A 22,459-nucleotide genomic window follows, 5' to 3' on the forward strand; every position below is an offset into this window, starting at 1 on the left:
GAGCATTAATATTAGTTGCAAAACTGCAGTTATAATCCTGTTTTCACCATAATGTTTACCACTTTTGAAAGTTTTGGACTGAAATATATATATATATATTATATATATATATATATATATATATATATATATATATATATATATTATATATATATACATATTTAGTCACAGTAGTCAAATAACCCAAAAGACCAAGGTCTGCCAATGGAGAGTAATTTATACTTAGAGTACAAGGTAAAATGGCCCTTATCAGAGGTCAAGGGCCTTTCTCAGTTAATTTAGCATTTTGTGGGCATCTCTGCCATGTGAGGCCAATATGGTCTGAAAGGAAAGCTTTTGGGTCAATTAAAAAATAAGACTGAAAGAACAATCACATGACAGGAAGATCGGGCATGGTTTTGATTTCTTTAAAAATGCCCAAGTGCATAACCTGAGGCCAGTAAGGACCACACGGGGCAAGAAACAAGAATGAAGCCAACCACCTCTGGAGTCTCAGAACATAGAAATGCCATTTCATATGGCATTTTGTTTGAATCAATGGATCAAATGTTTTCAGACTTTATGAACCTGATACTGCTCCCAACAAGCTGTCCATACCTCTATGCTCAGAAAACATACCCACAGTTTAAAAAAAAAAAAAATGCTCTGGCCCTGAGTTTCAAATCTCACCCTAAAGGTAGTTACTATTCTTAAAACTCTTTTCCCCAGAAGTTACTCGTGTAGGCCATGTATACAATATTGTGCTCTGAATATTGACACCTTCTTCTGGAAGAGATTTAACTTTGGCTTTGAGACATACCATGGGTAAAGCTATAACCAGGAGCACAGTGTGGATCAGAGACAGGCTAGAGCAAGCTGGGGTCCAGGGCCACATGCCCCTGAGAAGGGCGGGCATATAGAGGCAAATCAAAGAGCATTTAGAACTGGAAACTGGGATTCAAAGGCTTAGTTCTCTTAAGTCAAGGCTCTGGATCCAGATCTCAGACCACTGCCAGACTGTCACATGCATAAGGTACAGGCAGAAAAGGATTCCCTGAATGAGGTGCGTCTACAGGAATCTAGGTAAAAAAGCACACAATTGTGGATCCAAAGATAGCCTCCTGACGTCCATTGTCTCCAGGAGGGATCCTGAGCAGAGACGTGCAGCAAGAGTCAGGGACATCCTGTGTCAGATGCACAGAGGATTTCCAAGTTTGATTGGGTAAACGCTGACAAGTCTTCCTTTTGTTACTGCTCAACTTTGTTGTCCATCTTTGCAACAACACTAAGCATGCATTTGTGCATGACTGTTTATAGATGGCCTAATTCTTCACCAGAAAAGCTCACAGTTTCCCAGAACATTAGCATAAATAATCTCTCAGTTCATCTGGACCCCTTCCCCAGTTGTCCATTTTCCCTGACACAGCTGGGTCTATCCAAGGCCAGTACCTCACCCTAGTCTAGCTCCAAACCAAGGCTTGCCTGAGGAAAGAAATGGTTGAGTTGCTTCAGTCCTCCCCTCTTGCCCCTTCTGACTCCACCACCCATCTGGCAGGACTTAGCTTTAAATTTCTTGCCTGTAGCTCTCTCCCCAGTATCTCACCGCTGCGTCAGTGCAGGCATCAGCAAATTAATGAGAGGAGAGAGGAGTCCCCTGCTCTTGGGCACCTGCAGGAACTTACTCCAGCTCCAGACACACCGTAAACACTTTCATCTAACGGAAGATAAGCTGTGAAATCGGATTTCTCAACCACAAGACAAGAAATCACAGAATTTTCCGGCTGAAAGGGAATAACACACTCCTTAATTGAAGAGTGGTCAGGAAAGAAAGCACATGGAGAGCAGTGCCCTGTGGCAGCTTGTGTAAAAACTGCATTCCATGCCAGGCCTGAAATGTTCCAAAGCTCAGTTCACTATCAGCATCCCAGGTGGTGCAATTAATAAAGAGCTAGCGTGGGGCCACTGGCACAAACAAGGCAGCTCCTTAGAACCTGAACTTCCTATTTGTTCCATTCCTTGGGTAGATAACGCCTGTTAATTACTCTGGAGAAATTATTTTGGCGAGGAGAGAGGGAAGATGATGGCGTAGGAGGACGCTGGGCTCACCGCGTGTCCTGCTGATCACTTAGATTCCACCTACACCTGCCTAAATAACCCAGAAAACCACCAGAAGACTAGCAGAATGGAGTCTCTGGAGCCAAGCACAGACGAGAGGCCCACGGAAGAGGGGCCCCTCCTGAAGTGGATCACCTAAGGAGAAGCGAGCTAAGCCTGCCCCTCTCCCCCCGTGCACCTTGCCTACCCACCCCAGCTAATACGCCAGATCCCCAGCATCACAAGCCTGGCAGTGTGCAAGTAGCCCAGCGGGCCACGCCACCCCACAGTGAATCCTGCCCCTAGGAGAGGGGAAGAGAAGGCACACACCAGTCTGACTGTGGCCCCAGCGGTGGGCTGGGGACAGACATCAGGTCGGACTGCGGCCCCGCCCACCAACTCCAGTTATACACCACAGCACAGGGGAAGTGCCCTGCAGGTCCTCACCATGCCAGGGACTATCCAAAATGACCAAGCGGAAGAATTCCCCTCAGAAGAATCTCCAGGAAATAACAACAGCTAATGAACTGATCAAAAAGGATTTAAATAATATAACAGAAAGTGAATTTAGAATAATAGTCATAAAATTAATCGCTGGGCTTAAATTTCTTGCCTATAGACTGACAGTGGATTGGGGCCTATCCATGATGTTAAAGATACAGCCTTACACCTGGGATCCCCTTGGCTGTCATCTTGACCTCTAAACCCCAGGACTGATCCCTGAGCTCCCACACATCCTCTCAGGGAAGTCCACTGCATCTTATGTGTCCATTCCAATAACAGGGAAATCAGGGTTCTTGCGGCTACGGGTTCGCAAACCCAGATCTCTGTGTGCCCCACATCATAAAATTGGGTTTCTTCCCTGTACCCTGTGTTCTGAGGTCCCTTTCTGATTCTCCAGTCTAATTCTCCAGATTTGCTGTTCTTATTTTCCAATCCCCCAACTGACACAAGCCAGGGACCTAACCACTGCCAAGTCAGGGCAGTACAGCCCAGTAGCAGGTGCCCTGTGCCGGAAAGTGGATCTCCACTCCACTCCCCCAGCACTCTGTTGGGCCAGATCCAGATATAGAGCAGAAACCCTCTCTTTGGGACGCCTGTCCTGATTCTCCCCACCCCAGCAAGGTGAGGAGCTTTACCCCCAACATTACACAGCTTCCACGTAGTTTGTCTCTAGGATGGTGTTTTTGTATTCCATTGTCATTCTGCTTCAACTTGAATGTCATGTCTAGTAGACCTCTTTATAGGATGGGATAAAATTTTAACCATTTTTATGTAGCCTTAGTGTAAATCTAGTGCCTAGCACAGAGAAGGAACAAAATACATGTCAATTGAAAGAACTTTGGATGGATGAATGAGAAAAATGAATGAGCTTTCTTAAATAATAATAGCCAGTCTGTCTGGACCCTGAATTTCTACCTTCATGATGAGAATTTGCTGGGCCTCCCAGAAAAGCTCTGCCCACCTAACTGAAGCTCAAGTTATGGGAATCTGTTTCTGGGCTTAGTGCCCCAGAATCTACCCCACCCTCCTGGTGATGTTGGTGATTAAGATGTCCAGCACAACCTCAGCCCTTCTGATCACTCCCTGCTTTGTTGTCTGGTGGTGCTAATTCTGACATGTAACACAGCACCCTTTTAAGTAGTGGTATAAATGGGTACCATTTTTGGAATGGCATTGACACGTGTCTCCTTAAATAATATTCCAATAGTAATGACTCTTGTTTCACAAACAACCAAAATTCACAGGCTGTGGAAGGGAAGAGAGGAAGATCAAGGAGGGGCATTTTATAATTTACCCCAATAGCAAGTGCCAAAAACCTCTTAAAATTTTTAATCATTGAACACCAACAACATGTAGGGAACTTGCATTTAACTGTCAGTGTAGACAGGCTTTGGAGTATTGTGTGTAGTTTGTCCCAGCGCCTCATGAGAGTAAACAGATAAATAATCAGGGAACTGAGATCAGAAGGACCCATTTCACTGGGAGGAGATTTGGAAGGGCACTAGAGCCAGAGCAGTCTAACCCACAATGTTAGACTTTCCAAAACAGTCCTGATTTCAAATATTCAGTCCTGTTGTACAACCAAATAATATTTCAACACTTTCTCATCTAATCTGCATCTCCTGGATCATCTCTTACACACAGGAGTCCCTATGTCTTGATTTGAGGGTTAAGGAGAAAATGGTACCCACTGATAGTTCCCAGTAGAGATATCCTCTAACTTTGGGCCTTTTATAGCTATAGCTGCACTCTCCACATAAGGTCCTAGATAGTTCACTAGATAGTTCCTTGTTTCTCAGGAAAGGAAACTATGTACATGGTTCAATGAAATGACAATGAACAAATAGCATACGTGCATGATATTTGCCCCAAAGACAGAGAGGGGTGGAATCTCTTAACTTAGCCTTGGATTTGATTTTCAGCCATTTGTTCTGCAGGAGGAGTTAGATGGACAAAAATTATGTCTCCTCCCCAAGGCCCTGTTTGTCAATCCCACATCACAAAAGGACAATTGGGGGTTGCTGTTGATGTTGGCCCTTCCTGGTCAATACAGGGTAGTTTTCAGGCAGGAGTTATCATTGTCTCTAAGAACTGGACATCCTACTAAACTAAACCAAATCCTGTTTGGGTGGCAAATTAAACAGCCAGTTGCCCTGGGGGGAATGGGAAGAAAGGTAGGAGGACCTGACTTTTGAGTGGTAGGTTATGAAATAGTAGGAAAAGCAATGCTACTGCAGAGGAAGGCTGGCCATAGATGCAGAAGTGGACAAGGCCACAAAGAAGAAAAACAAAGCCAAAACTCCACAGCCCCTCACTTTACTCTCCTCTATATAGGCAGAGTGACCACTGCTGAGGCCCTGCCGGCAAGGTGCATATACATTATGTCAGAAGACATTTCAGCTCCCAGCCATGGGGTGTAGTGAGTGATGCAAAAGGCAGTATCCAGGCTGTGCAATCTGAGGCCTGAGGAAGGAGGGAGACCTCTTGCAGAAAGGGTCATAAAGACTGCTGTGTTGGAAAGTCCTATTTTCCTATTTGTCAAGGACTCGCCCAAGGTCATGTTGAACTGCAGTCTTGAGTCATCAGTTCCATGAAATTTCCCAAGTGGCCTATTCAATAAGCGGCACACTCACCACCAAGCCACTGGCCTCTCTGGGGGCAAAGGTAGTAAATCCAACAGAAAACCTAACACAGGATTTGCAGGCTCCTCAGACATGGGCAGAGCTGGGAGCTGGGTGCACACTCCTCCAGCCTCTATACACCTCTTCCTCTCACTCACTTCCTCTCACTCACCCGCTCTCAATGCCAAGGGAAGAAAACAATTTCTATCTAAAAAAAAACAACCAGAAGTTTCTACCACTTCTGCTTTCTGGGAAGTAGCATGATCCATCTCCCCATAGACAGTTTTTCTGTTGAGATATCAGTTTGATGGGCCCTTGGGATGTGAGACATGAGCTGGTCTGGATGGGTGAGGATTAAGCCAAACAAAGCTAAATTACTTTGCTCAATAAAGCAACCAGAATCTTGGAGCTGTCTGCAGATGCCGCAGTGAAGGGCCTGGGATCTTGGAAGAAATGGGGAGGTAGTAAGGTTAGTTAGCAGCAATGGTGGGGGAGACCTAGGGAGAGAGGAGACCTATAAAAACAGCCCCGCAGCCCGGGATGGCTAATGAATCATGTCGTATACTAGTCCATGCGGTGCTAAAATCTCTCCCACTAACCCCAAGCCTTCAGGTACACAGAAAAGTAGCACTGTTTCATTCTGGGGTGACCGGGGCAAAAAAAAAAAAAAAAGAGAAGAAAACAGTTAAAAGATACTAAGGAAAGTGAAAGAAAGAATGTGGCCAGATCAGGAAAAATGGAGAAAGGAAAGAACTAGAGAAACTCCAGGCTTACGGAAAACCCTTAGATGGGCTTGGGAAGGCACTAGACCCTGGAATGGGGGTGATGTGGTCACCAGAGGAGAGAGTCCTTGACCTGGGAAGCAGGATGACCCAGGGCCTGAGTTACAAAGAAGCAGACTCAGGGTCGGCTCTCTCCCCACCTTGTCTCACCAGGACCTTCTCTCACCACGTCACCTCTTCTGCCTCAGGGCAGCCAGTTATGCTCAAGCTTAGCCAGAGAGCTGCTCTGGTCACCCCATTTCTCCCAACCCAAGTTCGCTTCCCTGGTGGGCACTAGCACTTGACCTCCTTCCTTTCCTCACATCCTCCTTCTCTGGGGCACGTCCATCAGGATCCTGAGCTGGACTCTCCAGTCTCTTGGGAGAATATTCCCTCTTTCCCCTTCCTCCGTCATTCCACAATGCCCCCATAACCAATCAGAACCGGAGCAGAAATCCCGGAGGGCTCGTCTCCACAGCCTTCCTGTTAACTGGAATTTGATCATGAAGACATTGACACTAACATTGTATCTTCCCCCAGACTTAGTAAATGGTGAAAACGCAAAAGAAGGTCAATCATAAAATGTCTAATGACAATTTTCTTTTAGAGTTTGTGGGGAAACGTTACAGAAACTATCATCTGTTTTAGTCATTCTAAAGCTCCATCCCAAATATTTGGCAGTGAGGCTGCTAGTGACTGCACAGGACCAACTGAGGCTGAAAGTCACCAATCCAAAGCCCTTTTTATTACTTTTTCACAGGAAATATATACTACTTTTATTTCTGAAGTCTTGATACATTTTTTCACTAGCCTACATAGCTGATATATTCTGAATTAGTCCCCTAAGGTTGTCGTTATTTCTAAATATTCTGATCCACTTCTGCAGAGGAGATCCCACAGGATTCAGGGCAGAAAATATGGTAATAAGTGTCAGAAAAAACTGAAAGCCCAACGTTGCTATGCGTAAAATCTGATTCTTGTCTCCAGAATGTCCATTTGCTTCTCTCAACCCCACAGCACCGCATACTATTTTTACTTCCTTAGTCAGGACACAGAAGCAATATGAGAGTGTGCAAAAAACACAAACTTTCTGGGGCCAGAAAGACTGGGACTTTGCCACTTACTAGCCGCGTCTACCTAGGACAAGCCCCTAGATTTTTCTCTGGACATCGGTTTCTGCGTCTGTAAAATGGAAATAAGTTTTCTACCTGGCCAAGTTCTTACAAGAGTTCAATTATATAATTCATGCCAAAGAGCACAGCTGAGTGTGAAGCTGAGAGTGGGTCCTCATTGAAAGTGACTGCCCACCACCTTTCTCCTTCCTTTCAGCTGTCCAGACTGCTTCCCTTTATCCTTTGACATGAGCATCATTTCTTAATTTGGGGGAGAGAGTGGGTAGGAGTCAGCTTTGCTTTTCTCTTTTTGTGTCCACAATGTCACATTCACCTCCACCCTTGGATACCAGTGTAAGCAGATGACTCCAGACCTCCTTATCTTCTAGCAAATGGGAAGGTGTGGGTGTCAACACCCAGCAATACGTCCTATAACACTTGGGACCCCATGAGTTCTGATGTCAGTGGAGTTTCCTGGCTTCAAGCCACTGTGAGGCTTTGTCTGTCTCAGCTGAGCTGGATCAGTATCTCCTCCTGGAAGGAGAGTGAGTTCACCAAAATACCAAATCCTTTCTTTATTCATCTGGCAGTAAGCCTTCTGGTGGGCCGAGTGGGAACACAGCTTTAGACCTTTGTGCCACCTTGAGAAATTTAAGAGGTGGTGAAAACTGGGAGAGTGAAACTGTGTAAGTCAACCAATCACACAATGGAGGAATCCTGGACTGGGTTTGTCTTAGGTGAACATGTCACAAATTAACATCAGAAAGGAAATGCTCTGTTCAGGGAGCGCAAGTAAGTCAAGTCTGCAAGTATTAATTGAACACTGGCTTTTTCTTGGGCCCAGGTGGGTATGAAAATGAAACAAGTGTCCGTCCTTGTGGAGTTCCTATCTTTCCTAAGGCGGAAGCCTGGGAACCCAAGGGACAGCAGGAAGCTAGGAGGCTGGGGCTCCAGGCAGGGGCAAGGCCTAGGACAGGCTGCCAACTAGGCCCGGGAGCAAAGAGCTGACCCCAAAGATGATGGAGACCCACAGGGGAAAGCAGCAGCCAGAAGCACCACTTGCTGCTTTAGAAGCCGTGTGAAGATCAGGAACTCCGCTACTAGCCGTCAGGTTCACATTTTAGGGGAGTGGAGAACACATATCCGTAGTTGTTCTGCTCTGTAACACCAATCCCATGACCTTCAGAAAATAAGGGAGAGGCAATTTTTCTGACTCCTTTTAACCAGGAAGAGTCTCTGGAGGGAATAGAAGCATAGGTGTCCCCCACCTAAAGCTTTGAGTGGAGAGCATTCCAAATAATTTGGGTAAACTGACGTCTGGACGATTCAGATGACACCCATGTTGTCAAAGTCAGCAGGTTAACCACGGTTAACCATCTGCCTGTACTTTAGTCCAATGTGAGTCCAGAAAACCCCACTTGAACAGCTCTTGCTCCAATGTGTTCAGGCAGTAGGGAAGGAGGTCTGGCCTTGCCCCCACCCCCGGAAGTACCGCTATTAGATGTGACGTTGGGGCGTCTCTGTACATCTCTAAGATCAGAAGAGTACACCAGAGAAATAGGAAGCTCTCTTTTATTCCCAACATTTATTATCTGTCTGCATTTGCATGGGGGAAAGTACAGCTGGAGAGCGATTCACGCTCACAGAAATAGTTATTGGAAAGTACTGTCCACTAAGAAAAGGGGTGAGGAGGAAGCAGTAAGGAGAGGACCCCAAGTGCTCTGCTAGAGGGGAAGGCCGCCGGCAGAGGCCTGGATACAGGAGGTAGGGAGCATCTTAAATGCAGATACTAATTTCTTACACCCACTGAATACCGGTGCTCACAAGAAGGGGAGAGTTTGAGGTTGTCAACACTTGGAAGACAGAAAAGAATTTCCCTCTCCCTAAACCCAAAGGGCCTCTAGTTTTCTTGACTGGGCCTCTGGATTCTTCTCTTCCTCCATTATCTATAGTGATTGTCTATGCTCTCAACATTAATTCCCTCCTCCCTCACTCCCCTAAGAGTACAGAGGCCCTAGCCATCCATCCATATAGGACAATCCATTCATCTTGTCAAGAGCTATTCCCCATCCTACCCATAGCAAGCACCACCACAAGACTTGACAGCGTTGCCGGGGATGGGGGGGGGGGGGGAGGGGAATGGCCCTATGTTCCTGCTCTTATAAGGGAGCCTCTGCTAGTAAGGGTTTCCCAATTAACTGCCCCTATACCCACCTTCCCCAAAGAAGGCAGAAATTCCTTATGGAAGTGTGTGGTCCTTTATAGGTTTACGTCTGGCAGGACATATAGGTATGTTCTACATACAGGATAGGTATGTTAGTCCATTACATTGGGCAGCTACTTTGCATAAGGACTCAGTACCAGGCACTACTGGGAACACTAGGAAATAAATAGCATGGCCCTGTTTATTAGAGTCTTACAGTTTAGCTCTGCAGATTTACACTGGGTTATGAAATACTCATGGGCAAATTTGCCCCTACACAAATTGTTTCCAAAGACACCAACAAAAATTTAAGAGGCATGTAAAATTATGTATGGCTTAAGTAACTACAAAGTAGTGTTGAGCATATATTATAGAAAATCAAGGAGAGAGAGGAGGGAAGGAGGGATAGGAGAAGAGGAGACTTTTGCTTCCAGCTCCATGTTTCTGAATCTGGTTTCTTTCTTCATCAGCTCACACTATTGCCATATATTGTGCCTTATTCCCTTTCTGCCTGCCCACATGCATCCTATTACATTTTCATTGTGATTGGAGACTACAGTTGAAGTGAAGGATACAAGTCTTTCTGAGGACAAAAGAGAGAAAACATGGAGATTCTAATTCATTTTGTGGCCAGCCGTGGCCGATTCAAAAGATGTAGAATCCATTCCCACCTTTATGACTTCAGTGTGATTTGCGAGGCTTTTAAGTGGCTTCTGTGAAAAGCAAAAGAAATATATTCTAAAGCTTTTTTTTTTTTTGTCAACTTATGGGAAATCTGACTTGTACATGGAAAAAGGTTATTGCTTTTCTTGGGGATGTGTCCCTACACATAGGCATATAACCAAGTATGCACAGATAAACACGCAATCAAGCCTCTGAGGAATACCAGCCAAGAGACTCCCACTTGTGGCAGTAAGCTTCATGAGCTGGGAAGTCCAGAAGGCTGCATGACTACGTGGAGGACTGAATCTTGAGTAAGGATGGGTGGGATTTACAAGGGGAAGAAAAAAGAAGGAGGGTCCTATTGGAGGAGGAAGCCTGTCAAGGGTTTCCCCAGACCCATAGGAGCTAGTCTCCCCGGTATGAATGGACCCATGGATTGCAAGATTATTGTAGGGCAGCATCATGAAATAAGAGCGGACAGGGGTGGGGTCATGATGTGCCGGGCCATGTACTTTGAAGTTCCTCCACTGGGAAGTTAGCAACCACATTCGTGTGTCCAGCTGGGGAGATTCATGATACCAGCTCTGCTTCTGGAAGGTTATCTGGCATATCCTAAAAGTCATAAAGTCACAAACTTTCAGATCACCTATATAAGCCATCGTCCAAAATAAACGCGGGCAACAAAAAAGGGCGGCTCATTTTTACAAACCGAGATAGGGAAGAACGAATGCTTTTTCTCCTCAGCTAGTTTGTCTCCCTACTCAGTATCAACTTACATAATTTAGGCTTTGCATATGCATCCATCAGGTACTTCAAGAAGCAGATGGAAAGCAGATGGAGGTTGAGACATCTGAGAATCTTGGTAACAAGAGAACGTCTGGAGCCCCAAATCATTTCCAAAAATGATAGATGGAGTCAAGTGTATGCAACTTTACATGTGTAGTCATAACAAGTTACAAAAACAAGAAACCAAATTGTCATTCAGTCATATGATTTCCCAGGAGAAATGAATTTAGTGAAATGCAATGCTCCTGGGACTAAGAGGCTTTTTTTCTCTTCTTGTTCCTCATTTTAATTAGACCCATACCTATTGTTATCCCCATTTCTTGGAGAAATCTAAACTGCACAGGGTGCAGCCATTAAACATCATAGCAAAGGGTATTTATTAATGTGAGAAAATGTAATGCATTGCTAAATGCAAAGGCAGGCAAAGTATGTTACCATGGTAACATTTTTATTAAAACAATATAGGGGCACCTGGGTGGCTCAGTCAGTTAAGCATCTGACTTTGGCTCAAGTCATAATCTCACAGTTGGTGGGTTCGAGCCCCACGTCAGGCTCTGTGCTGACAGCTCAGAGCCCGCTTCAGATTCTGTGTCTCTCTGCCCCTCACCCGCTTGTGCTCTGTCTCTGTGTCTCTCAAAAAAAAACATTAACAAAAAATTTTTTAAAAACAATATTATATGCGTTATATGTATTTGTAGATAAATCTGGGAGAGGGAGAAGCTAAATATAAACTAAAATATATTATTTTTGCACAGACATGACTGCAGGTGTTTTGTTACTTTTCTTCCCCCTGATGCTACTCAAATTTAATATTGAGCATGTGTTTTTAAACTAATAAAGAACTGTTCTTTCTTGAAATTGTGTAAGTATGTGTGATAAGAACCTGAGGATTATAATTTTGATTTGTGGAGATTCCTCAGTCTTTTGCCCTTCTCTTTGTAAGCAATTTGACAATAGAGAGAGATAAAAGAAGTCCCTCATTGATTTAAACCTGTTACCAGCCCCCATTACTGCCAGTGTGGGCATTTGAGGGAACATGTCTCTGAGAGACAAAGAATCCACGTATATTTGCACGTAATTCAACTCATCAAACTGGAGTGGAGAGGGGAGTGATGGATGCCCATGAAATGAACATGGATGTTTCAAAAGGATGACAAATGATCATTCAGAATATTCAATCCAAGGTTTTTGTATGTGCTCACATACCCCCAAACACTTAGTCACTAACAAGGACTATCTGAGTTTATGGCCACCAAAGTGATGTGGGTTTCATTTAAGAGATGGATCACCGTGTCCTCACCTTCTGAATCATAAGCGTCACAATCAGTGCATCTCACCACATTACAGTGCAGTACAGGAGAGAAAGGCTTCTTGCTGAAAGACTGTTCTAGTTCCATCCCAGGTCATCACTTACCCAAGCCTCAGGAGGAGACCACAGACAGATAACGTCCTGCCTATAGCCAGAATGCCACAAAACACACTAATGTTATTTCTCTTAATAGTTTCCCCACACTGCTGTCCAAAATGAATGTGCTAATATGTAATTAATAAGAGTTATCGAAACAGGTTTCTCCTTCATATCCTGAAAGCCCATTGGTAATTACCATTCTTAGGCTGCATTTGGCATCTATAAATCTTAGGATGGAAGCCAGAGCTGTCATATATTTTTTCTACCTACATGTTTTTCTTTTCTCAGAATGGAGTGACATCCAAGCACTTCACAAGAGATTGGCAGCAAGATGGCAGACTGGGACACCAAGCAGATGGGACAAATTCCCATAATTCCAGTACCTCCAAGAGGGCTTTCTGTTGTCCTTCAACAGATTTCCAATGGTCCCCATTTCTCTCCCTCTCTGAACTAAAAAACAAAACAAAAATCAAAGACCAACAGCCTCTGAAGCAGACTAACTCTGGCAGTCATGAATCAGACAGGGTGAAAGAAAAAAAATGCTATCTGGGCCAATGGGTTTCTAACATGCCATCTCAGTCAGCACTTTCTGTGCTTTAACATGTGTATGAATCACCTGAGTATATATTCATAAAATGCATATTCTTAGGTCTGGGCTGGGGTTAGGATTTGGGATTTCTAAGGAACTCCTACACAATGTCCACGACGTGACTGGACCATGGTCTATATTTTGGATAGCAAGAACCTTGACCGTTCTGGCCTTGACATCTTCTGGGTCCTATTGATTGAAAAAACTCACTAAAATCAATTTTGCCTGATGCTGGTCCAACGTAAGCAAAATTTAACGTGGTGGTAAAGAGCTCACCCCTGACCAGGGTATATTATGAAGGAATTCCAGTACTTTCATGCCTGGAATATTCAGCAAAATGTGGAAGGAAAAGGGAAGAGAGCACAAGAGAGACAGGAAGTGACATATAGTAGAGGGCATATCCCAGGTCCTTCCAGAAGCTAAAAGGGCTAAAAAAAAAAAAAAAAAATTAGATTCCATATTCTCACCATATTGAAACCAAAAGAAAAACAGGTACCAAAACCACTCCAGAAACAGAACCAGAACAAAACTAAAACAGAGCCATTGATTTTTTCAAACTACTTTCTCTTGGAATCCAAAATGTTGGGAAAAAGAGGGTTTTCAGGAGGAGAAAAGAAGATTATATTGCCAATGCCTCTGTAGTTGATTAATGCCTGCTGAAGGCATTAGGAAACCAGTAGCTAGACTCTCTCTGCATTCAACACTAAAAATGCAATTATAAACCACAGGGCAGATTCATTCAACAGGTCACAGTAACAAGACTCCTTTGTTCCTAATTTCTAGTGTTATATGATTACAGGACATACATGAATTAAGGATGCCTAGGGAGGATACATTTACTTCCTTTCTAATGAAGTATTTGCACCTACTCTTGAACCTATCAAAGATGCCCATTCCTTTGTAATATCTACTTAAATAAAATGGATAAAAGTATACAGGTATGCTCAGATACCCCTACACCATAGCTCATCAAGGTTACAAGAGATCATACCCCACACTCTCAGACCACAGTGGACACTGAGGCCCACATGACTTGTCCTTCCAGTTGAGGGAACATTCTACCATACCAGAAAGGGAAAGTTATTTATGGAAGAATCACAGAAGCTCCATGGTGTCTGGATTTGGATTCCACTTGGCCCAAATTCAGAACTCATTTACAATTCCTCTGCCTTCTCAATTTGCAAGCTTTGGGGAAAGAGCAAACGGCCAAGAGGGGAAATTTTAGCAAAAACATATACTTCCTCTGCAGTGACTGCTTACAGGAAACAGCAGATTCCTGTAAAAATCCAGCAGATTCCTGAAAAAAGTGCAGAACCTGAGAATCCAGCAACGAATCACAGTCCCAGCGACAGGATGGGGGTCAAACCACACAACAACAACTCTATGACAGGTAAGAAGCCAACTTCTGTCACCTACGTGAAAGATTGTGCTTGCCCTTGAAGGATATTCTTCCTGTTGTCCCAGACAACCATAGCCAGAAGCAAAATCTTGGACCTGTCCAGCTGGACAAGAACCTAAGAATTAAGATAAAGGAAAATATCCTCACATATGAAAAGTCTGTAAACTTCCTGTAATTGTCAGGGTGACCTTTTTTAAAAGTTACTCAGTGTTATAAAAGGAAGAGAAGAGAGAAAGACAAAGGGACTCATACTCAGAATCCCTAAATGCAAGGGGGAAAGGAAAGTGTTTTGAACGCCCTTGCCCCCCACTACCAAAGATTTCTTGGACAAGTGTATTTCTCCATTAAGGTGCAGACAAGTGTGGTTATGGTACTGGCTTGAACAATAAGCAAGCTTAATAAAGGTATGCTGGAAAAGCCTGAACTCTATCCCTCCAACAGCCAGACCCTCTGTGTGGGCCTTGCCAACCCCTAAAATGTTTGAAATGTTTGAAATGTTAAATCCCAAGTTCTGGCCGCCATCTCCCACTGTCCATCCAACTCTTAATTCTTCCCTGGCCTATACCAGCTCTTCAGTCTCATTGACCCTGTACTCCTCTTCTTCCCTCCCAGCCACACCTCTCTCGGTGGCTTTTCTTCCTATTCTGGAAAGACTCATAGTGAGATTCACAGTGAATCCTTCCCAACCCCTCCTGACATCCTCAATGCCCTAGCCCCTTCTTATCTTCCAGCCCCACCACTGTCCTATATCCAACCTTGGACCAGTCCAAACATTCTCCCCCTCTTTGCTTCCTACCCCTGTGCTGTTGAGCACTGCTTGAGAAAGTCACCATCCAGGATCTGCAGCTTCTCTTGGGATCTCAGTGTCCCAGGCAACCTTTTCATATCCCACCACAGCTATTCCAAACCCTCATCACTTTTACCAAATCCCCATCACATCCCCAGCTTCCTGCCCTCAGCAGGCATTCTGTCTTCCTACTTCAGAGAAGGAAAGTAAAGCCCTCAAAAGGGTCAGCAAGATTCCTTACACCTATGAATGTATCCAAATCCGCATCCACCCTCACTCCATTTCCTTCAAGGAATGTAATCTATCCTCATGTTTGAGGCTAGCCCACCACCAAAGCTCTCCACATCCAGCCTCTCTCCCCTCTTTCTGACCCGAGACCCTGCCTCTCCCCAGAGCTCTCTCTCTCCTGGTATTCTCAAACTCTCTCAACAGGTACCCTCTGTACAGCTTTAAACTGTGCCCAGTGCTGCTATCCACACTTGTGGAAAAAGCAAAGTTCCCACTGGTCTTCCACCTTCCCATGCAACTGCTTCATCTTCTCCACCAAGTTTGCCAAAGAAATCGCCTCTGCTTACCCCTTTAACTGCCCCTTTTAGCTCACTGCAACCAAGCCCCTCTCTCCTCTACCACTGAAAATGTTCTGGCAAAGGTTACAGGTCGCCTCCTAAATGACAAGCCCAGGCTCAGTGGACACTTTTCAGACCTTACACGAATGCTTTATTTACTACTTCTTTCTCAAAAATCTCCCACCCTGTTCTAGCCCTAGCTCTGGTTTCTGCGTCTCTCCCCCTACCCCTACTTTACTAACTCCTGCTGATTTTGCTTCTTCCTTTGGTGTGACTTAAGGTTCTAGTCTTCTTGCTCCTCATGCTTGGGTAGAAGGCTCTTACCCATTCTCATGGCCTTATCTCATGGATGGACAAATGGACCCAGAGCAACCAATCCATTTCTAGCCATCTCTGGATCCAAGTTTTCTAAAGAATGCACAGGTATTTCATTGCCTGACTGATCCTTTCCCACAACTTCCAAGTCACAAGGAGGGAACCACTAAGTCTCAAGAAGTTAGGAAGGTTGAAGATGTAAGAGAGGAGGAAAGAACGGGAAAATCAGGAAAGAACAGGATTGTTGAGGGCACAAGTACAAGGCTTAGCTTTGGAAATAAGCCATTCTTCTAGGAAGAAAACCTATATTTATTGAGTGCCTACAGGTGCCAACAAGTATGAAGGATTTGCATATAATAGCTCCATTTAAGCTCACAATAATCTTGTGAGACAAGGATTATCATTCCTGTTTTCCAGAAGAGGAAATACATGCCAAACAAGATTAATTTGCCTAAGGTCACAAAGCTAGTAAGTGCCAAAGTCAAGACTGAAGCCCAAACCAGCTCACTCCAAAGACCTTGTCCCTAAGTCATGAGAGAAATAAACGCAAGTAGAGAAGAGAAATGGCAAGGTGGAAAGAAGGGAAAAGGAGAGATCTGACCAACTTCTGATTATGAATATGATTAGGAAAAAATGTCACAAAATCTAACTCAGAAGCTTGGTAGAATATTGCCCAATGCCTTCCCATCTCCCAATCTCCTGTTCTCCATAAAACCTAATAGTCATGTGGATTCATAGTATTTCCCTTCCCACTGCTGTTTGTGGGGGTCTTTAAAGGTACGTGTTAAATCTCATTTGTGACTTTTTATTACTTTATTGAATTTTGAGGGAAATCTAAATAGGGAGATTCTTTGTGCCCCTGTTTGGTGACTTTTGACTGTCTTTCCTCTTCCCTCACCTTCCCTCCCCCACCACTTATGGCAATGAGGGCATTTTGTACCCTCCACTCTTGCTTTGGGTCTTGGCACTCTGGGCATTCAGCACTCACAACAGATACTTTCTGGGCTCTTGGATGTATTTTCTTAAGGCTTAATCTTGGTCACTACCTTTCACCTCATCGTTGACTTTTAAAAATTTTAACAATTTCTAGAATTTGATTGAGTTCTTGTGGGAGTAGTAGGGGAAGATGGAGTAAGAAATCCATATATTTATTTCCTTGGCTTTTTCTCTAAACGTAGTACTACTATTTCCTATCAGCCAAGAGAGTGATCTCTTTGTTTTGCTTAGCTTTGGAAATGGATTGTGAAAACCAGCAAGAGCTACATTGGACGGGTCAGAGACGCTTTGTGGGTATATGAGGTATGTGCATGGTTTGAGGGTGGGCTGAGAGCATGGTCTCTGAGGGAATGACCATTGAAAACCACTTCTTCAAGGTGACCTTCTTTTGGGGCTGTTGAAAACTAAGGATAGCGGTACTCTCTTGAAAATGATTCTGACCAATCACATCAAAAGCATGAGGTTAGTCCAACTACTAAAATCTGACTTCTAAATTTAGCCTCAGTTAGCTATTCAGTAAACACCTCTGCAGTACAGAAGTAGATCAAAAAAATATTTACCTAAAGAACACTAGATTGACGTCCTACTATTTTTTTGCCTATAACTAGACCTCAAGATTTGGATGATCTACATGGGTCCTTGTATCCCTCCAGGCCATGTTCAGCCACAAATTGGCTGGGAAATCCACCTTTGTGCCAATTCCTCAAAGTAACTTTCTCCTCACGCTTGTATTACAGAAAGGGCTACCTGTTCCCTTTCCGTTCCTTTTCTGTTCCCCTAGAAAACTTCTGACCCCAAGTCAATGTGAAATTCATACTGAAGAGTGGAGCAAGCCTCATAAAAACTACATGGAGAAGGGGGGAAATGATGAACATTGGAGAAAATAGATCTTAGCCTCGGGTTTTAAAGTGCCTTCAGACACACACGGAGAGAAACCAGTGCTGTGTCTCTGAAGGGATGCAAGTGTTGAGAGGCTTTGACAGGCCAAAGGACAGTTTAACTGAATGGAACTTTCATGAAGTCAAAGTGCCACTGCAATCTGGGGGGAGGAGTCTTGTGGGGGAGGGGCTTTAGACTTTGCTTTCACGTTCCAATGAACACCTGACTCTTTTTCCATAGTCACTCCTCTTTTTTTATTTATCTCCTACTTGATTATAAGCCACTTAATTTATCTCAGTGCCCCAGCCAAGCCTGGCACATAGTAGGTAATGAATAGTAGGGGAAGGAGGGAAGGTAAGAAGGAAGGAAGGAAGGAAAGAAGGAAGGAAGGAAGGGATGGAAGGACAGAGGGAAGGAGAATAAGACAATTGGAAAACCTACATACAGACACAAATGAAACAATTTTAAATGAGCAGAAGACCTGTCTCAAGTAGATAACTGAAAGACCCGAAAATTTAGTGGAATTTCTGAAAAATTTAGTGGGCTCAGTTCAATGGAGAAGAGGTTCAGAATGTCTCTAGTGGCCAAGACAAAAAGGGAAATCCAGAGAACAGTGTGCCCTATTCTTTATTCCCCTGAGTGCCAGGGCCAGAAGTTAAAGCAAAGCCTGGCAAACAGGTGTTTCCTAAAAATATCCTGAATGAATGCGAAGCTCATCTCTAAGGCCCTTTCTAGCTCTGACATAATGAGACTCTGCTTTTTAAGATCTGTTGTGGCTGGCAAATTCCTATGACGACCCCATTCTTGGGCCTGGCAAACAGACAGGTGTAAAATTGCAAGTTGAGGTTAGAAGTAGAAGGGAAAGTTGGACCTTGGGGAGCAGCCTCACTGTTCCAGCACGGCAGCCAGCCGGGGCGGTGGGGGACGGGGTGGGGGTGGGGGGGCGGGGGAGGTCCCTGTATTGCTAACCAAACCAATGTTGTCTCCAAGAAAGACCAACCTGTTAATTGATGGCAGTAGACACTGTGTTGAGAGAAGAGCCAAGATTGAGAGTCTGCCTCTTGATTACCTACTTGATTGATGGCTTATACCACAAAACTCTGATCCGCATTTCCCCCATATTGGGGCCCTCCATAACCTAATTCTATGAGGAGGAGGGCTAATTCCCAGCTTGAGGCTTATTTCCATTCTTTACTCTCTTCTGTTTTTACTAACAAAGGAGTTCAGCCTAGCTGGCCTCATCTAAGGATGAATGATTTCAGGAAACTTCAGGAAAAGGCACAGGCCTTTACTAGAAGGCACACAGGCCATAGTAGGAAGAATTACTATTGCGTTTTTGCCTGCATTTATTAATGGGCAGTTAATGTGGAAGGAAAGGAGGTGGGGGTGGGGAGAGGGAGGGAAGGGGGAAGTGGGAAGGGAAACAGGGAAGAATGGAGAGAGGGAGGCAGGAAGAAAGGACAGTGGCAAGGTAGAAGTGAAGGAAGGGATAAGGCAAGCTGACAGGCCACAAACATCCCCCCCCCCCCCCCCGCCCCCAACCCGGTGGGATATGTGTGCTATTCCTCAGGCACTTCCGGCTGCCCAGAAACAAAGGAAAGGGGGGAAACAAAGGGTTAACTGATAGAGATCCTCGACCTGCAGGACCCAAGTTTCCATCATCCCCTCACAGTGACGTGAGGAACAAAGGCAAGAAGGAAAAGGCAGATAGAATTAAATTTCCTTATAACTTGCACACAGCCCATGGACAAATACTTGAGGCAGGCAGAGTAAAACCTTTCTCCAGAAACTCCCTGCTGTCTTAATGCTAATGTTTCGCTAGAGGGAAAAACAACCATAGCTTGACAATAGCTAGGCCTCAGGTAGCCTCCCGAGTCTTCTGTAGCATATGAAAGTCTCACTAGAAACTTCCCCCGGCCTTTCCCTCCCCCATGTCCATGGTATATAACCAGTCTCTTCTCAGGGTCCCAGGGCAGCTCTCTGTCCACGGGTCCTGTCCCTGTGACTTCAATAAAATCACCTTTTTGCACCAAAGACGTCTTCAAGAATTCTTTCTCTGCCGTTGGCTCTGGACCCCACGAACCCCACTATCACCCCAAAAATCTTCATCAGGAGGGAGGGAGGAAGTGAAGGGGTGAGGGGGGCAGGGAATATATGCAGATACAGATCAAATAACTGAAAGGGACAGCAGCTCCAGTCTCAAGTCCACAGCTGAAACAAAACAAAACAAAAAACAAAAAAAGCAAAAACAAAAACAAAACAAAAAAAATAAAAACAAAAACAAAATGGTGTTGAATTCGTTTCTGAGAAAGAAGACACTGAATCAAAGTTCTAAATAACGTGGGTTGGGTCTCGCTGCTGCTATTTCCTACCAAAGCGAAGAAGTCCCTTTAACCAGATGGGCAGATGTGTGAACGCTTGCTTTTCCTACCTGAAAGCATTGGATGCATTCTATAGGTCCACTGCGCTAGTCCCTCATGTGGGTTCATGTTCCTTGACAAAGTGGTCATTGAACCCTCCTCTGAGGCCTACCCCTTCCTCACAGACCCTCAGTACTCTCCCACAGCCTGGAGGATAAAGTCCAAGGTCCTCCACGTGGTATTTGAGGCCGTCACAGCCTGCCTCCCTCCACACCGCCATCTTGGTCTCTCCATTCTTTAAAATATATATATATATATATATATATATATATATATATATGTTTATTTATTTTTGACAGAGAGATAAAGCACAAGCAGAGGCAGAGAGAGAGGGAGACACAGAATCCAAAGCAGGCTCTGGGCTCTGAGCTGTCATCACAGAGCCTGTCACAGGGCTCAAACCCACGAACTCTGAGATCATGTCCTGAGCCGAAGTTGATGCTTAGCGGACTGAGCCACCCAGGCGCCCCAGTCTCTCCATTATAACAGCACCCACAAGGCTCGTCCCAACCTGTACATCTCTGCGCTTTTGCTGACAATTCTGCTCTGTTTAGAACCCTCACCTATGCCCCTCCCCAGGCCAACTGCTACTTGGCCTCTTCCTGAAGCCTGCCTGCCTGGACCCCTGCCTGCTCATCTCCTCCACTACGTGGCAGCTGGGACCCCTTTCCAGGGGCACACCTCTGTCATTGCACTGATCACATTCTATCTATCTATGACATTTATCGACATCATGGATTTCACCCTTGACAAGATGGTGAGGTCTCCTGGGCAGATCCATCACCGGATCCCCGCCTTTGCCCTGCACACAGTAGGCATTCAATAAATGTTGGGTGAAGGGATGAGTGAATGATCATCTTCTCTCCACACTTGAACTCCAGATGGAAAAGAAGATGGAAAACAAAGTTTGAAGCCACTCTTGTTAGTTAATCCCTCCCTCCGGCCTCTTAGTAGGTGCATATTCTGTGCCTTTTTCTCCTAGGACCCTCACCTGTTTCTTATTCCCCTTTGTCACTTTAATGGCATGCCAGCTCCTGTGTGCTGGAAGCCTGGCAATAAATAGCGCTACGAAAAGAAAGTGTCAACTCCCAGAGATGGCCTGAGTTAGCTGGGGACGTTGGGAGGCATGCGGCTGTCCCTGCAATCTATTCCTAGGAACTCAAGCGTGTTGGGAGACAGCAATGTCTGTTTCAAGTAAACCGGGGAGGGCCTGACACCCAAGTGTGGGTGCCACAACAGGCATGTTGGGCCGCATTCTGGACCCCTCCCCACTCACGCTGGAGATGCGCAGGTGGCAGCTGGAAGGCTATCTCTCAGGATTACTGTGAAGAGGATCTAGGCCCTGTGCAGAAGGTTGGAATAAGTGCCTTCCACAGTCTCTACCCCTCCACGGGCAGCTCTCCAGCTCTGAGTGTGGTTGGGGAAAACCGCAGGAATCTCTGACTAGGGCTGTGCTTCGGCCCCACTGTTTCGTTCCTTCCCCTGCCCTCCCAGTAGGAGCACTGGGAAGACGTTTGCTCTGCACACCCCTTCTCCGAGTCCTAGAGGAGGGTGGGCATCCTCCTCCCCCATGTTCTTGCAAGGTCCAGCCTCTGAAAAGGAAGTGAAAACTGACCAGAGAAGGATAGTCACCATAACGTAAAAGAATGAACGTATGCACCCCCCGGGCCCTGCCAGTATATACCCACTAGTTACTCAAGGCAGTGTGGACTGCAGCAGGCTTGATGGCGATGTTTTCAGTGCCTTTGGCACAAGCACCACCCAGGACCTTCTCTTGGATGTGCACAGTGAAGCGCCAGTAGCCCGGGACCTTCTGGCATCTTCCATGGCCTGCCTGCCAGTCCGATTATTGGCAGCAGCCCAGAGCACTCACACAGCCCAGCAGCTCAAGAGGGAAATGATGAGCACTGCATGAGAGAGTCACTCTCAGAGACTCAGGACGGTCTGAGAGGAACTCCAGGGACTCGAGGGGAGGGCAGCTGCAGGCAGAGCCTGAGAAATACTGCCCGTGGCTCTTGATGCAATTCTCACCCTTGGCTACACCCCCCCCCCAACCACCACCCGTGTGAGGGTGTTATGCCCAGAATTCGTGATCCCCAAAGACCACTAGGGAGCCGAGTCCGATGCAAAAGCAAAAGAGCCTTTATTCGAGCTAGCTCGAGCTCAATCCCCTACCTGCACCGATGCAGCGGTGAGATACCAGGGAGAGAGAGCGAGTTTCAAAAGCACAAAGGTTTTATTGGGGTCTAGGGGCAGGTGGTGAGGTAATGGCTGTGGCCTCAGCCGATTGGCTGGGGATGGGTCGTGGCCTCGGCCGATTGGCTGGGGAAGGGTCGTGGCCTTGGCCGATTGGCTGGGGAAGGGTCGTGGCCTTGGC

The 22,459-nt window shown here is 45.4% G+C and overlaps 1 protein-coding gene across 3 annotated transcripts in view; it reads left to right on the forward strand.

Moving 5' to 3' along the window:
• GPR65 (G protein-coupled receptor 65) overlaps window positions 1-18,579 on the forward strand; it is a 133,074-nt gene extending 114,495 nt beyond the window's left edge. For all 3 annotated transcript variants that reach the window (XR_002743220.2, XR_002743221.2, XR_002743223.2), the window contains 2 exons: window positions 13,970-14,110; window positions 17,015-18,579. The gene's annotated coding sequence lies outside the window, so the exon portion shown is untranslated. The remainder of the gene's footprint in view (window positions 1-13,969; window positions 14,111-17,014) is intronic.
• The last annotated feature ends 3,880 nt before the right edge of the window (window positions 18,580-22,459 follow it).

Source organism: Felis catus, chromosome B3 (genome assembly GCF_018350175.1).
Source record: "Felis catus isolate Fca126 chromosome B3, F.catus_Fca126_mat1.0, whole genome shotgun sequence".
NCBI lineage: Eukaryota > Metazoa > Chordata > Mammalia > Carnivora > Felidae > Felis > Felis catus.